At 39.9% G+C, this 18407-nt stretch overlaps 1 protein-coding gene across 5 annotated transcripts in view; it reads right to left on the minus strand.

Annotated features, from left to right (window-relative positions):
• The window catches only part of cald1b (caldesmon 1b), a 46055-nt gene extending 28498 nt beyond the window's left edge, over window positions 1–17557 (minus strand). For 4 of the 5 annotated variants that reach the window (XR_005130586.1, XR_005130587.1, XM_017690273.2 and 1 more), the window contains exon 1: window positions 17479–17557. The gene's annotated coding sequence lies outside the window, so the exon portion shown is untranslated. Of the gene's footprint in view, window positions 1–9580; window positions 9680–17478 lie in introns of those variants that run through there. The other variant, XM_017690271.2, reaches the window with a different exon arrangement.
• Window positions 17558–18407: the final 850 nt, after the last annotated feature.

Below are 18407 nucleotides of genomic sequence, written 5' to 3' on the forward strand. Positions count from 1 at the left end.
GCTGTTATTAACAAACATCAAATAAACAAACGTTACTCACTGCTGCCCTCTAAAGCTGTTATTAACAAACATCAAATAAACAAACATTACTCACTGCTGCCCTCTAAAGCTGTTATTAACAAACATCAAATAAACAAACATTACTCACTGCTGCCCTCTAAAGCTGTTATTAACAAACATCAAATAAACAAACGTTACTCACTGTTGCCCTCTAAAGCTGTTATTAACAAACATCAAATAAACAAACGTTACTCACTGCTGCCCTCTAAAGCTGTTATTAACAAACATCAAATAAACAAACGTTACTCACTGCTGCCCTCTAAAGCTGTTATTAACAAACATCAAATAAACAAACATTACTCACTGCTGCCCTCTAAAGCTGTTATTAACAAACATCAAATAAACAAACGTTACTCACTGCTGCCCTCTAAAGCTGTTATTAACAAACATCAAATAAACAAACGTTACTCACTGCTGCCCTCTAAAGCTGTTATTAACAAACATCAAATAAACAAACGTTACTCACTGTTGCCCTCTAAAGCTGTTATTAACAAACATCAAATAAACAAACGTTACTCACTGCTGCCCTCTAAAGCTGTTATTAACAAACATCAAATAAACAAACGTTACTCACTGCTGCCCTCTAAAGCTGTTATTAACAAACATCAAATAAACAAACATTACTCACTGCTGCCCTCTAAAGCTGTTATTAACAAACATCAAATAAACAAACGTTACTCACTGCTGCCCTCTAAAGCTGTTATTAACAAACATCAAATAAACAAACGTTACTCACTGTTGCCCTCTAAAGCTGTTATTAACAAACATCAAATAAACAAACGTTACTCACTGCTGCCCTCTAAAGCTGTTATTAACAAACATCAAATAAACAAACGTTACTCACTGCTGCCCTCTAAAGCTGTTATTAACAAACATCAAATAAACAAACGTTACTCACTGCTGCCCTCTAAAGCTGTTATTAACAAACATCAAATAAACAAACATTACTCACTGCTGCCCTCTAAAGCTGTTATTAACAAACATCAAATAAACAAACATTACTCACTGCTGCCCTCTAAAGCTGTTATTAACAAACATCAAATAAACAAACATTACTCACTGCTGCCCTCTAAAGCTGTTATTAACAAACATCAAATAAACAAACGTTACTCACTGTTGCCCTCTAAAGCTGTTATTAACAAACATCAAATAAACAAACATTACTCACTGCTGCCCTCTAAAGCTGTTATTAACAAACATTAAATAAACAAACATTACTCACTGCTGCCCTCTAAAGCTGTTATTAACAAACATTAAATAAACAAACGTTACTCACTGCTGCCCTCTAAGGCTGTTATTAACAAACATCAAATAAACAAACGTTACTCACTGCTGCCCTCTAAAGCTGTTATTAACAAACATCAAATAAACAAACGTTACTCACTGCTGCCCTCTAAAGCTGTTATTAACAAACATCAAATAAACAAACATTACTCACTGTTGCCCTCTAAAGCTGTTATTAACAAACATCAAATAAACAAACGTTACTCACTGCTGCCCTCTAAAGCTGTTATTAACAAACATCAAATAAACAAACGTTACTCACTGCTGCCCTCTAAAGCTGTTATTAACAAACATCAAATAAACAAACGTTACTCACTGCTGCCCTCTAAAGCTGTTATTAACAAACATCAAATAAACAAACGTTACTCACTGCTGCCCTCTAAAGCTGTTATTAACAAACATCAAATAAACAAACGTTACTCACTGTTGCCCTCTAAAGCTGTTATTAACAAACATCAAATAAACAAACGTTACTCACTGCTGCCCTCTAAAGCTGTTATTAACAAACATCAAATAAACAAACGTTACTCACTGCTGCCCTCTAAAGCTGTTATTAACAAACATCAAATAAACAAACGTTACTCACTGCTGCCCTCTAAAGCTGTTATTAACAAACATCAAATAAACAAACGTTACTCACTGCTGCCCTCTAAAAGTGCCATAGCAACAGTCTGAACTAAGAAGTCTTGCTATTTTGCTAAGACCTATGGCATGTTTCTTTTATTTACATATATTTGCCTTAAATCCAGTGAAAATGCACCCAGATTACTTTCTCTTGTGATGCGAATATAACTGTAAAAAGATAATTGCAAAAACAACTCTGGTCAGCTTAAAAAATTGTGATTTGGACAGGCCTATATGTAAGATTACAAAACAACTCTTTGGCTGGAGGTGTGTGATGATTTAGCAATGCAGTCTGCAGAATGCTAATTTCTCTGTTTAACACATCTGATTCAACTTATCAGCTAAATATGGAGGCAGCAAAGTTTGTTCCTCCATGCTGGGGTCTGCAGAGTCTTTAGGGTTGCTGTGAGGATACTGCAGGCTATGGGGACAGTGCAGCCTAGCAGAGACGGCCACGGTGGGAGAACACAAAGCATATGTTTTGCGTGGTCTGGAAATGCAATATTTGACTTCTCTCCAGGTCATTGGAGGAAGGAATAAGAGATCCAAACAAAAACACTCCACTTCCAGACGTTCTGGCTAAGAAAACCTAATAAAAATAAATCACCAGTGCATGTGTGCATTTGTATTTACAGCTTTAGTTTCCCGTGCATTTTCGAATGTTGCAGAACATATTATCCCAACTCGAGAGGTTTGGGAAGTGTATATGTTAACTGCACGGATCCATTAGTTAAACAATACGCTAATCTGCTTACATTCCCAGAAAAAATGAGTGTTGATGCAACCAAAGTGAGGCAAAAACAAAACAGATTGTTTTTTAATGGGGGACGGGACTGTGCTCAATGCCCTGTACATATTAAGAGCCTGTTTAGCTGAAAAGCTTCTTGCTCTTACGTGAGTGTTCACAGTCCCTGTCATACTGTCCACCATATACAGTAAGGAACTCATAAGTAGCAACACTGTCAGACATAAAGCAAAACATATCTCTAAACATGCATGTTGTTCTGTTCACCATCATGCTTGTATTCAATGGGGAGACAGGCCTGTACTATCGATTCTGTGAAGAACAGTCAAATAACAGTCATGGCTGAAATATAACAAAGGTATAGATGCAGTGAAGCTCTCACACCCATCTATGGTCAAATCAGAGAAATCTAGTCAATGCTGAAAGTAAGTGATCATATATGAGCAGCTTGAAGTGCTGTATGAAGTGGCTTGCAAAAGTATTCCACTTCTTTGAAAGTTATCCACATTTTCTAATGAACTGATAATATCAAGTTAAATTACACGCTTTGTGGATTTGTGAAAATAAATGAATACATATTCTGTAGGAAACATGCTTAAACATCTTGGAAAAAAGAAAACATAAAATACAAAATATGCCAAAACTTTTGTACAGGCCATTTCATGTTTATTTTTTTCCTCAATATGCAGTGAATCATTTTCGGGGGTAGCCGTGGGCTGGAGGTTAGGGAACCATTCCTGTGACCAGAAGGTTGCTGGTTCAATCCCCTGAGCCAACTATGTGACTGAGGTGCCCTTGAGCAAGGTACCTAACCCCAAACTGCTCCCTGGGTGCTTTTATTGCTGCCCACCACTCCAGTGTTTGTCTCCCATTATAGGCCCCACTGACCACACTTTGGCAGACATAATGTCTTAATCTTCAGCACAAAAACAATGGGTTTTATACACGTTTTACCTTACAGTGAGTGCTATTATTACTACTGTTGAGATCCAGTGGCAAAAACTCATTATAATATGAGGAAAGAGGTGTGTTTTTATTTTTAAGGCTCTTCCTTCCAAAATGCACATGTGTTCCACAATAGAGTTGTATAGAATTAAACCATCAATGAAGGAAGATCACAGCCCTAACTAGATCTAAACCACAGGGCGCATGCTCTTAACTCTTCAGTTTAAAACCCAGGGTACTTATATCTGTGCTTTCTTTTTAAGAAGGTTAATCTTGTTCTTGCAGGCAAACACTGAACATGTATTACCCTTTGAATAATGTTCCAATAACCAATAAATGACCCATGTATTTCACCATATTTCTCTCCTCTCCATGTAAACTGGTGGGTGGACCTAATCTTGGGTATGCATTCCCCTTCTTCCATAGGCATTCCCCTGACCATACGCACACACACGCACACGCACACACACGCACACGCACACACACACACACACACACACACACATTTTCTAAACCGTCTATCCTTCTGTTCATAGAAACTTAGCGAGTTAAAGCTAACCTAGCATAACCAGTCCCTTTTTATAGCTGCCTATTGCCCATTCATTCGTTTATCCCAAATTTGGTTGAGATAAAGGGGGAGGGTGACGTGTTAGGGCTACTTGGTTACATGGTTTTTCAGAGGCGTGTTATCAGAAAAAAACAGTAAGACAGCTGCATGAATGACCAAAGAAACCCAGAAATGTAAGAATTTTCTCTGTTAAAAATACAATAACCATTGTACTGTCTTAGTTTAATGCCATTTCATTGTATTGTGGTTCTTTTCTTAATAACAAGCATAAAAATTGCTAGTAGTTCGCTGATGTCATAGTAGCTAGCTAGCTAAATTTCCCGTTCTACCTTAAACTGGGAATAAATGTAACTGCTGCAGGAAAAAAATCAACCAAGAAGCTGGCTTATAGAAGACATCAGCTTTTTATAACCAATGAATTAGGAGTGGGTAATAATAAATGATTGTTGCATTCTCAATCCCCTTTTTGAAGGCTTATGATTGCCTAAATGCAACTAAAGCCCAGGAGTGAGATGGTACCCTCCTCTGCTGTCATTGCAGACTGGCAGGGTTGTCTACAGAGCAGATCTAGTAGCTGTTAATGAAGTAAAGATCTTTGAGGGTCCCATTTTATAGGGTAAGATTTCAACCACTACACCTTGTGACTCAGTTTCAAGGGGCAAGGTGAAACAGAGGTAGGGGTAAAAATAAGAAATGGGATTGGGCGTTAATAGCCTCCTTTGGAAAACAACTAAGACATTTAAAAGAGAATACTTGAGATTTTCCCAAACTTTTTTAATAATGAATTTTAAGAAAAATTCTTATCTACCCTGATCCAGGCTATGATGTCCATCACAACACTGACAGAGTGGGCAATAGTGGCTGATTGAGGAACCCAGTCAAGCCTTCTTATTGACACACAGACCTCCATCTTACTCCAGCACACAGCTGCATCTACATGGGAACAATTAAGCTCGGGGTGACACAATGCTTCGTCTGTGCTCCTGTGTCTGCTCCACATGTGTAGAGTGCTGGAGCTGGAGTGGAGCAGGCAGCTGCCCGGTGAGTGGACGCGACGGATAAGTCCACTGGAGCTCCGGGCCTGTTTGCCTTGGCTCCTCTCCAGGTGCATGGCTCAAATCTGTGGCTCTCCTCCAAAGAGCCTCCATATGTGCAGGACTTGAGCCTTTTGTGCCTCGGTGACCCGGAAAGAGGGCCAGAGTGGTGTTTGGGGGACATGCGTCCCCTCCCAAAAGCTGTCATTTCTGTCAGCGGAGAGCTGATCTGTTTCAGCTGAGAGGGATTTTCTTACAGAACACTAACTTAACCTGAGGGAAGGTCAGCCTCTTAAACTGCTTACCTGTCATTCAGTTACTGATGTTTTTACTCATGAATTACTATGACATTCAATAACTACTATGAAACTAATGTATGTGCAGTGCTGTGCAAAAGTCAGAGACCATTCCCAAAGGACAACTTTACAGCTTTTTAAAAAATTTCTGCATAGTTCAATCAGTGAGATTCAAAGTTCAGTGGAATTTGATATGAAATATTCCATTGTAGAGTAACTCACAGAGCCAGAGATCTTCAAAGAGGTGGTAATAAGAAACTGATTCTGAAAAGCCTCTAAAAGCTCCCTCACAGAAAACTATCACACGAATATGTTATGGATCGATATGAATATGTTGCCTGATGCCTGAGACATGTTTTCTGCCTGTTTTATAAATGTTTTGAGATCAAATTTTGGACAAACATATTTTTTTAATGCATTCAGTGTACTGTATGGCAAAATAGTCCCTCAGGAAAATATTTTTTTTTCAGATTTACCACTATTTTACTATGATCATATAATATCATTACATATACAGTGGGGCAAAAAAGTATTTAGTCAGCCACTGATTGTGCAAGTTCTCCTGCTTAGAAAGATGAGAGAGGTCTGTAATATTCATCATAGGTTCACTTCAGCTATGAGAGACAATATGAAAAAAAAATCCAGGAAATCACATTGTAGGATTTTTAAAGAATTTATGTGTAAATTATGGTGGGAAATAAGTATTTGGTCAATAACAAAAGTTCAACTCAATACTTTGTAACATAACCTTTGTTGGCAATGACAGAGGTCAAACGTTTCCTGCAAGTTTTCACCATGTTTGCACACACTGTAGCTGGTATTTTGGCCCATTCCTCCTGCAGATCTCCTCTAGAGCAGTGATGTTTTGGGGCTGTCGCTGGGCAACACGGACTTTCAACTCGCTCCACAAATTTTCTATGGGGTTGAGGTCTGGAGACTGGCTAGGCCACTCCAGGACCTTGGAATGCTTGTTACGAAGCCACTCCTTCGTTGCCCGAGCGGTGTGTTTGGGATCATTGTCATGCTGGAAGACCCAGCCACGTTCCATCTTCAATGCTCTCACTGATGGAAGGAGGTTTTGGCTTAAAATCTCACAATACATGGCCCTGTTCATTCTTCCCTTAACACGGATCAGTCGTCCTGTCCCCTTTGCAGAAAAACAGCTCCAAAGCATGATGTTTCCACCCCCATTCTTCACAGTAGGTATGGATGCAACTCAGCATTCTTCTTCCTCCAAACACGACGAGTTGAGTTTTTACCAAAAAGTTCTATTTTGATTTCATCTGACCACATGATATTCTCCCAGTCCTCGTCTGGATCATCCATATGCTCTCTGGCAAACTTTAGATGGGCCTGGACATGTATTGGCTTAAGCAGGGGGACACGCCTGACACTGCAGGATTTGAGTCCCTCTCGGCGTAGTGTGTTACTGAGGGTAGCCTTTGTTACTTTGGTCCCAGCTCTCTGCAGGTCATTCATCAGGTCCCTCTGTGTAGTTCTGGGATTTTTGTTCACCGTTCTCATGATCATTTTGACCCCACGGGATGAGATCTTGCGTGGGGCCCCAGATCGAGGGAGATTATCCATGGTCTTGTATGTCTTCCATTTTCTTACAATTGCTCCCACAGTTGATTTATTCACACCAACCTGCTTGCCTATTGTAGATTCACTCTTCCCAGCCTGGTGCAGGTCTACAATTTTCTTCCTGGTGTCCCTCGACAGCTCTTTGGTCTTGGACATGGTTAAGTTTGGAGTCTGACTGTTTGAGGCTGTGGACAGGTGTCTTTTATACAGATATCGAGGTCAAACAGGTGCCATTAATACAGGTAACGAGTGGAGGACAGAAGAGCTTCTTAAAGAAGAAGTTACAGGTCTGTGAGAGCCAGAAATCTTGCTTGTTGGTACCAAATACTTATTTTCCACCATAATTTACAAATAAATTCTTTAAAAATCAGACAATGTGATTTCCTGGATTTTTTTTTTCTCATTTTGTCTCTCATAGTTGAAGTGTACCTGTGATGAAAATTACAGACCTGTCTCATCTTTCTAAGTAGGAGAATGTATTGCACAAATAGTAGCTGACTAAATACTTTTTAGCCCCACTGTAAAATCTCTTGTAGATTCACTGGCCATTTTGGATGGTGCATAAAATGTCTATATTTGCATTATAGAGTTCACAACCTCTGGTTCCTGTCATCATCACTGAAATCTGAGCCAGTAAGATTCTGTAAAGTTATTCATTTCAGTGTCTGAAAAAAGCAGTTTAACAGAAAAATACACAAAAGTTCCAAAAACCACAATTAGAAAAAACATCCAAATATCACAAAAAGGTGGAAAAGTTAGAATTTCGCTAAAGCTGAAATGTGAAATAGGGCAATGGAAAACCATTTTGCAAATAAACGATGACATATCCAGCCGTAAGTGCGAAATGATCCTACAAATGGTCCAATAATGGCGCATAGCTCATCGAAGGTTGCTTTTGACATTCTGAGATGCCTAATCCAAAGCTTGTATGCTCCCAGAACTGTCTGGTGCGTTTGAGTTTCCAGATGAAGGTGGACAACGTTGGAGTGACACAGAGATTTCAGCCCTCATTAGAAGGGCCGTTGCTCACCCTGCCTGAGCTGCAAACAACACGCCCATAAAAAGATGGCAAATGGCTATAAAGATAATTCCACTTAAAGCAATAACCGAGTTAAATCTCTCCACCTTGCTCATTTATATACAGCCCCTAATCATGGGTGCCTAAGCCATGTTCCTTTACAAAACTGTAGTGTAAAACTGTAGTGTAAAACTGTAGTGTAAAACTGTAGTGTACATGACTGCCAAAATTTCACAAGTGCACGTATAATTTGCGAAATGTTTGAACGGAAACCTGGCCAATCACGTTCCCTTCAAAGAGACACCAAGCAACTACCCAAACACACCTCAGCTGCCTTGCAAATGTCTTTCTCACATGCACCTAAAATGCTGAAGGAGATATTTCTGAGCAGATTAGATATAAAATAATAGACTTAGACGCATAATAATAGACGCATAAGAAAACTGCCAATATCAGAAATAGGCAGTACTTAATTTTTTTATCTTTAATAGGAAGTCAAGCTCTACTCTTGCTTTAAATCTGGTCTTTCTGTCCATTCTTCCACTGTGAGAAGACAACTCAACACTATGAGTCTAAAAGGATGTGTAGCTGCCAAGAAGCTCTTACTGAGAAAAGAAAATAGACAAAAAAGAGAGGAACACCAAAACTGGACATCTAGAGTGAGGTTTAATGGACTAAATTTGTTGCGGGGATTACTTGGACTTGTGATAGGCAGAAAATGCAACCAATGTCTAGGACTGAACTTTGGAGGTGTGAAAAAATCTCCCTGCAGATTTCTTAGAAAAACGGAAAGCAAGTCCTCTGAAAAGAATGGAAGCTGCAATAAAGGCAAAGACTGAACACACTACATCCTGAAAATCTGATATAATTTTGCTTCTATGTGATTACATGCGTTTTTTGCTTTTTTCATGATGTTGAATAACTTGTTTCCTGATATTAATAACTTGCTATAACTTGTTAATGGATGTTTTAAGTGGAAATTTCATTTGTGCTCAATGAAAGCAATCTCTGACTTCTGCACAGTACTGTATATATGACAGAGGAATGGACATCAGGATCCAATTCTTAAACATAAAACTGTTAAAAGAGGCTCTTTGGAGTGACGCCATAGAAGAATGACTTTTGGTTCTTTAATGAAGAATGACTTTTGTAAAGGATGAGTGCTGTCAAAAGCCTTTTTAAAGAACTTCCACATGTTAAGGGTCCAATTAAATTTTTGTGGAACCATATTTCAACAACCAACAACCACTTAGGATTCTTTCTTACTAAGAGTGCAGAGTTTAAGGAGCTAAGCAGCACCTCTTAAAGAAACACTTGATTTCAGATCCTGCAGAACGTCTTGGTACAGTAAACCCATCACTGATGAATGAACTCTTAAAGAGTAAGCTTTGTACCTCTGTAATGGGTTAATTCGACACTTACTGTGCATGAAGGAATTTGCTCCTCCTTAGTCTTATATCCTTCTTCGCTCTTCCTAAAGCTTGAAGGAAAAAGAACAGAGCGCTGACTCGATAGTGCTGGGCACGTTATAGATTTCCCAGGCTCTCTGCCTTTCTGTCCAGCTTTCTTACCACAAGGTAGGATCAAGCCCACAAATCATTTCCACATGACACAGGCTGAGGACATATTCGAATTTACACATCTGCGATTGATTACAGTTCCTGGGCACATTGCCTTCACCATAGTTCTCCCTCTTGTGGTCTTGAAATTCCAAAAATGCTGGAGTCAGAATTCCACTCCTTTTAGTGACCTACTCCCAGCTAAATGAAACGTCTTGCTCATGAACAAAGAACTAAGAGAGCCTTTCTGGAACACATAGTAAACAATAATGGGAGAAAAGGACAAATTTGAAGACATCCATGACCTCAAACTGTTGCCAGAGCCAAAAATGTGTCAACCTATGTAGCATCAGAGAGGCATACACTATGAGGTCTCTCAATACAGAGACAGGCAGGTAAGGTAACGAACCACCATGTAGTTTGGCTGTAAAGCATTATCATGTGAAGACAAGACAAGCACACAGATCCAGAATGCACTCCATGGTGGGATGCAGGCCCAGCCTTAAATCTACACAAGCTCAGCCCAGATGCTCAAATCATCTGCCGCAGGTCAAGCCGCTGACAGACTACCTGCTACCCTGATTTATACAGTGACAAACCAGTAGTTGCTCGAGAGAAGATTCTTCATATTAACAAAACATTATTCACATAGTTATAGCGCTTGACTCTAACCATGAAAGGGAAAACGGGGAAACAAGAGACTGCAAAAGCTGACCACTGCAATGCTGGGCTGGATCAAGGACACTGAGCAGGTTTCTTTGTAAATGCTTCTCCAATGCGCTCAAACGTGCCCCATTCATTGTGGATCTGCGCACATTAACGCCACATTAAGGCGAAACTTTACAGCGCTGCATTCCTAGACGATGGTGCAAAAAACTGGATTTGCATATGCCTGATTCATCACTGAAACTGGGGATAAATTGCTGTAAGTATTCTTTTCAAACTCAAATGTGTTCTGATACTGTGGTTCAGCCATAAGTGGACAGATTTTATACAGATTCCAGCTCAATGCTCTTCTGAATGTATGGCTCATGTAGTAGAGGAAACAACTTATTTCCTCATCAAGTAATAGAATTAAATATAGCCAAAAATGTATCATTACATTTGGACAGCAATGATATGTTTAAATATTGAAAATAGCATAAAGCTATAAATGACAGCAGGGCTCTTGTGTCTGTCTATACTATACAAACATTAAAGTAAATATAGCATGAACATTTTGCATGTACATATATACATTTAGGAAGTTTAAGAATCCACCACCAGCACATGATATCCTCCCGTGCATTCATCCAGCCTCTATGTCCTTGTTTACATGACAACCAGATTTACATGGACAAGATGAAAGAATGAAACTTTTTACAGCATGTTTGCAGGTTTATTCAGCAGTGCCATCAAAGTTGAGGGCAGTGAGCTGTTGTATTCTTTTAATTAGCGCCAGCAATTACAGCTTAGGCCACAAATCAGGTAAGGAGCGTCATGCTGTAAGAAGCTGGAACAGCTGGAAGCTGGCAGTTTATTAGCTCCCTCACTGTGCGGAAAAAAGTGATGCACTGAATTGACTTGACTCAAATCTGTTCATCATTTCCACACGAATGAGATATACAGCGCTGTGCAAAAGTTAGAGAATATGTAGTTAGAGATGAACAAAAAAGAAGAAAATGCAACCAGCTTCTAAGACTGAACTTTAGAAAAAGATACCTTTGTATTTCTTTGAAAAATTGAAAGCAAGTCTCCTGAAAAGAAGGGAAGCTGTGATAAGAGTAGACACACTAAATACCAAAAAGTTATGGAATGAGTGCCACTGTGCCCGCGTACAGATGCCCACAGTCATGGATTACCCCAGCAGAGCCATGTGGAAACAACAGGCAGAGGCCTTAAAGATGAGAAAGCGTTCGTGTTCCATGACACACAGTGCTTTGGAGTGGGGTGGAGGGGCTGCTGTGGCCCAGCATAACCAAACATGGTAAAAGACACTGATGCGGCAAAGCTCACAGATATTAAAGTGCATCTTCACTCTATATAAGTACTTTATTCTTCAGAAGCAGCATACAATCACCGGCATCTATACTGCACTGAAGCCTTTGAGATGCAGTAGATGACTTTGAACTCATACAATCAAGAAACATCAGAGTCTAAGTAGAGTAAGTTGCCTCAATCAGTCCTTTCATAAACTATTGACGACTTGAGATGCATGTAGACAATGCAAGTGCGCTCCATCCTTCGATGAACTGACTTCCTCCTCCACCTTATATGGCCACAGCAAATGGAAGCTGCAATGGTTTGTGTTGCTGTGAGTTTGCCGCAGTTTGGTTTACACTAGCTGATATTTTTAGCTGTCCCGTAGGCGATACAGACCCAAGCAGATTCCACTTAGTGTGTTACACATCGAGTCAGTTTTCCATTGGTCCTTAACAGTCGCTGTAAATATGCGCTTGTTACTAATGTCATGATGCTAAGCCTCAGTAAATATTAGAAATCAGATCCAGTTCTACAATCTCACTGTTGTAAAATACTCAAAATAACGCTTATTAAATAAACAATTCAATGCAGCATGTGAACATCAATATTGCCTATATATTCAAATTAAGCTGGAAAAACAGCCTGTGTTGAATCATTATTTTTTTTGTGATGTCATAAAAACAAATGTATATATCGGCATGTTCGGCCTACAGGAGTTTAAGTCCTACCCATTCACGCTGAAGTTATAAGGAGTTTTTCAGCCTGGACTGCCTTTTGAACAAGGTACAATAGAGGAGAGCCATTCGGGCCCTTTAATGCACTGCGGTCTTCTTGGTAATGAATAAATACAGATGCAGCTGGATAGCATTATACAAGTGCACTGCTTCTGATTTTTCTCAAAGGTCAGACACAAATTGTTTGCAGAACAGGTCTGTCCCTGATAAACCTTACATGCTACAGTATGAAATTCCCCCTTTCCAAACAGAAGCAGCACTGGAAATAGGATTAGGCCTATTTAATGTGCCCTCAAGGCTAATGACGAAACTTGACCACGAACTAAATGACTCCATAATAAGCATGTACAAACACCGTCCCATGCATACTCGGGGAAACCCATTTCCTTTCACATTAGGACAGCTGCACCTGTGTCACTGAAGAACAGAAATCCTCCTGTTCACTAACAAGCCAACATCCCTCTGCGCTAAAGCCTATGGCACCGAACGCTGGACAAAGTCCAAGCACAGAATAGAAATAGCATGACACAATTCATCTGAAAAGGCATGTGCTGAAAGGAAGGGATGAATAATTTCAAGGCCTGCCTTAATTTATAAGCCACTTTTTCATTGCTTTCACAGGCTTGTTGAAAGGTAGTATTGAATAATAACATATAATCACTTCCGCAGTTCTTGAAAGTTAGATGTTAGGCCATGTTAAAGGAGTCTTATACACTTGCATAAAGCTTACACGCTTCAGAAAATGTCTACTTTTCTTATTTTCACACAAAAATTAGAGGCGGGGTAGGTGATTTATTTTAGAAACATTTTTCATTATATTTCAGGACATTTATTTACATCCCAATAGCAATTAATAAATTAAATGCTCTGACGATGAAAAGAAAAAATCATAACACTGAAAAAACCCTGCCGGACCCTATACGGCTCTTTACAAACACATACACACAGCTGAAAGGTAGTGAGCTGGGTTCACAAGAATGTCAGAGAAAGCTACACAGGTGCCTACCACACCTACAACAAACAAACAAAGAAAAGAAGGACAGAAGTAGAAAAAGGAAAAGGTCAAACCAGAGTGACCATCAGTGTAGCTTTTCAATGGTAGCAAAAACTGAGGAGTTGACAGTCCTGGAAAGCAACACCAAGGTTGCTGTTTTTCTGTTGGACAGGTAATTATTAGTTTGTTATTTTCCTGAATTATATAGCCAACACAGCTAGCTACTTATGTAGCTAAATTATATACTAGTCCAACATTAAAGCTACCTATACTGTAGGTGTAAGCTAGCTAGCTATGTTTATCTTAATTTTAATCTGGTTGTGTATATGGTCTTAGGCCATTGTGTGTTTATGTGTTTTGGAGGAGTGGTTTTAGAAGGAGGGCTGAAAGTAGGGGGTGGGATTTTTTATTAGATTTTTTTTCAAAAACTAGCTTATGCTGCCTGGTTTCTATAAAATCACCTACTCCAGTTTTAAATGGTCCCAGAAAATACATCAATAAAGGCCCATATCATGGAAAAACAAATACTCCTCACTTTTTAAAAAAATGATTTAGTATGTAAACAGTGTTAAACTCAAAAACAGTGGAAACTGAGCTGCAAAAACAATACATTTTGAATTAATTTACAAATATCCACCTTCTCACCCGACAACACTTTAGCTCCACCCCAGTAACTGTGAAGTTATAAGGACTGTTTCAGCCTGTAATGCATGCTGAATGAGGCAATACAGGGCAGCCAATCAGAACATACTTCAATTGCATATATCAGTCTTAAAGGCACAGCAACAAAAAGAGCCTGTTTGATTCTAAGGAATGAAAAGGAGTTGGAAAATGATCATGTGAAAATGTATTACGACTGGTAAAAAAGCAGACAAATGCCATAAGTGGACCTCAGATAGCATATGGCAGCCATTTCAAAGGTTACGAAAAACTAAATGCCATCATGTTGCCTGATGTGCTAATATCAGCCTTCAACATGTTCAGCATGTGTCCAGTAGATCTACCACACCAGCATCTGTTCCTTATAACATCTTATTTGTGTCCTCTCAAAAGGCTCTTTAAAAGTCAGGATGCCAGTGTGGGCATGTTTGAATTACTACGTGGCTGTTCTTTCCTTTCAAAATATTCTTTGAAGCTCATACTTTCTCCTTGCAAAGTAACAAGAACTTTTGTGGAGGCGTACCTACGTCTCCATCAGTGCATTCCTCAAGACCCCCTGAGTCATATGGTTATGCTTTTGATTATGAGCAAGTTGATGCTGTATAATATGACCATAAACAATTTTTTTGCAGTGCCATAGCAAGAAACTGGCCTTGGCACATCGCCTCTTCAGTAGATCAAGGCTTTTCAGTAAGGCAGTACATCAAACGGCTGGTATTTCCACATTTTTTCTCACTAACATAATTTTAGCTACTTGGCTAGCTTCATCACGCATTTCTTTCATTTTCAAAAGAAATCTTGTTCTCTAATTAGAAACACCCAAGAAGGTCATGAAGAAGCTGCCACTGCTTGGGAGTCAATTTCACCAATTTTGGACCATTTGCTCAGAGAGTTTACAGATTTCAAAAGCAGCAAATCACAGGACACTAAGATGTAGGAAGAAGCCTTAATTGCAGTGAAACACATTCTCAGTCTCCTGGGAGACAAGACATCGATCACAGCCAGACACATGCTCACGGACTCTGATGGAGAAGGTCTCCTGCCTTGTGACTAATACCATCTAAGGAAAAGGACCTGACTTGGCATGACCACGCTCCAGCTCCAAAGCTTTTCCACTGCAAGAAGCCTGGTTAATGTATGATAAACAGTATGCTAGAATGGAACACATTCAAGGTCTAAACCTCAGAGAGGAATCTGGGATTTTTCTCTATTTTTTATTTTATTTATTTCATTATTTTTCTACTGCTTGGAAAACATCTGCAGGCGTCTCAGCACATACTTGATGAGCCGACCCAAAAGAATCACTGGTTTCAGCTTTCTCTGACCTCACCATTGAGGAACGCAAAATGTGCCAGTTCTTCATCATCTCTGGTTAGGCTTTGCTCTGCAGGACACTTGTGCTATTCCCAACTCCACCAAAATGGCTCTGCAACATCATCCACTGGATTGTCCTGGGTGTGCGCCTCAAATAGTAGCAGGCACTTCTGTAGGTCCTTTATATTCAGCTGTATATAGCTGAGGAGGTTGTTAGTGAAAGCTAATATGTATCACGACTGTAGTTAAAGTATGCACATCCATTCCGATACAGTAAAAAGAGCGCAATTTTTGTTTTCTCAAATATAACAGTGAGCAAAAATCAGCGACCACCATCATTCAGGAGATGTTTCTGAGGAGATTAGGTATAAAATAATTCACTTGCATAAGGAAGGGTCTGTCACCATCGGATAAACAGTACTTAAAGCTTTTATGTTTGAGAGAGAGAAACATCAAGCTCAGATCTTAAGGTGTTGTCCATCCTTATACTGTGAGAAGCAACTCAGCACTATGGGTGTGGAGGGATGTGAAGCGGCCAAGTAAGGCTTTATGAACCGATGAGTGTAAATCTGTAACTTGGATTATTTGAATCCTGAGAAGCAGAGCATTCAACCAACTTCTAAGACTGAACTTTCTAGGTGTGGAAAAAATTTCCCTGCAGATTTTTTAAGAAAAATGGAAAGGAAAAGAATGGAGGTTGTTGAGACTTATGCTCCATTTTGCAAAGAAATCTGATTTTTCCACACCTCCAAAGTTCAGTGTTAGAAGTTGGTTGGCTTTTCTGCTTCTCACAATCCAAATAATCCTAATGAATATTGAAAAGCATGGAAGCTGTAATAAAGACAAAGGGTGAATAACTGAAAAATGAATAACTTGTATTTGTTTTACATTCATACTGGAAATTAAATAAATAAAGGGTGGTCTCTGACTTTTGCACAGCACTGTATATCTTTACGTTTGATCTATAGCATGAAATACAGGTGTTAGCTTTAGAAGCAATGAGAGATCAAACATGTAGTGAACAGCTCAGCTAGTTTGATCCTAAAACCTAAAACAAAGTTACCTGCAGTCAGTTTGTCTTGTGCATTCATCATGCTAACTACTTTTCCTCAGGAATATGTACTTGTCATCTGCTATTTCAGACAACTTAGAGGTAAGCCTGGTACTGTTTGCTGTTCTGGACTTTGAGGGTCAGTGTCCTGGATGAATCCATGCTGATTGACCAGTGAAATGAATTTTTAGTCTACAGTATGGCTTAAAATAAGCTTTGCGCCTGTCAGGCTGCTCTAGTGTCTGTCTGCCTACTGCTGAGAGTAATCACTGCAGGCAGCATTTCCCACCCTTAATCCTGTCTCACTGCGGAAGCACAGGGCAGTGCCTCCACCCTGCGTCCAGCCCCGGCCAAAACCCAGCACTCACTGCAGTGAATTACCTCTAGATTCTCCCTCTGCTGCACTGAACCTCTTCCACAAAAACTTCTCATCTGCCATCAGCCTCAGAGAACTCACAGCTATTCTCCTGATGTTTCCCACTTTCCAACCACCAGTTTCATTCTGCACCAAATGAGTGAAACTATATTCACGTAAAATGTATCTTTGCTCATAAACAGAGCACAAGAGCACAAGAAGAACAACACAAAAAGTATTAAAAAGCTCTGGTGTGCGGCAACATCCTAAACCAGACTGTAAACTTTAAGACCCAGCACTCTGGCCAAGCCGGGCTGCACCTGCAAAGATCCATCCACCTTTACAGGTTTACACTGCTCTTTGACAAGCATTATACATTTACAAATGACCTTACAGATGTACCAGGAGCCTAGTTTACCCAGGTTACCTCAGCTAGTAGCCTGTTTACATGTGCTTTTAACAGATATGACACCAGAATCTGTTGTGTCTGTAGTTTATTGTAGTTAATGCACACTGTAGTGATCTTTACACCTAGTCTGTCAGTGTTAGTGTAGAACAGCGTGCATTACATCCAGCAAACAAGGCAGATGAAATGATGTAGCCATACAAGTGGATAGCAACAGTTGAGGGAGATCCAGTTCGGGGCTAAAAGTCATGCTGGTCAGTGCAGAGGGATGTGAATGACACTTACCTGAAAAACAGGTGGCCTGCGATGCCACAGTTGACTGGAGAGTGAAAGTTTGGTGCCGCTTTCTGACCTCTCGCTAAATAAATCCGGCTGTTTATGCCCCGCCCCCTAATGCATAATGCAGCAGTGCTTGGCTGCCCAACTTCAATGTGCTATTTTCCCCACCCGGTTGTGACAAACCCCTCCCACTCGTTCTTGTAATTCATTCTTCAGCCAATCATAGCGCAGAAGGCGCCGCTTGCCAGAATACGGGTGGGGAACAAAAGAACAGCCTCGACACGGTGTCGCCTAGCAACGGGAAACGCGGAGAGGGACAAGTCATTACTTCCAGTTCCTCAGTTCTTCATCAGTGCAGAGCAGCTCTGCGGCAAATAGTTTAAAGGGGAACTCCACCGAATTTTCAACTTTTCTGCATAATTAAACAAAGCCATTCGCCTCACAGCGAGGAGGGCCTGTGTTTGATTCCCCGGCCGGGTGACCGGGGTCCTCTCTGTGTGGAGTGTGCATGTTCTCCCCGTGTCTGCGTGTCTGACTGCAGTCCAAAGACATTTTTGCAGTCCAAAGACAGTTTTTTAAATGGTTATGAATGCACTGCCTGATGCTTGGGACATTGTTTTATGATAGTTTTGCACTAAGCTTTTGGCTTAAATCATATCCCTGCTGTCAGAACAAAACATGCCTCTAGGCTTTTTCGTATGTAAATTTCATGATGAATGATCCAAAAGAAACGGCACAAAATGATGTGGAAAAAAGTTTGGCTCCACTGATTTACATTAAAAGTGAATGTTTTTTCCTTCTTCTGTAAAGTTATCATTTTGGAGATATACGGTTTTGTTCCGACAGCAGCGATACATTTTAAAACATGAGCGAGGTGGTGAAGGCAAAATAGTCCCCAAAGAAAACATTTTTTTCCAGATTCGTCACTGTTTTAC

The sequence above is a fragment of the Pygocentrus nattereri genome, chromosome 8 (assembly GCF_015220715.1).
Source record: "Pygocentrus nattereri isolate fPygNat1 chromosome 8, fPygNat1.pri, whole genome shotgun sequence".
In the NCBI taxonomy this organism is placed as follows: Eukaryota; Metazoa; Chordata; class Actinopteri; order Characiformes; family Serrasalmidae; genus Pygocentrus; species Pygocentrus nattereri.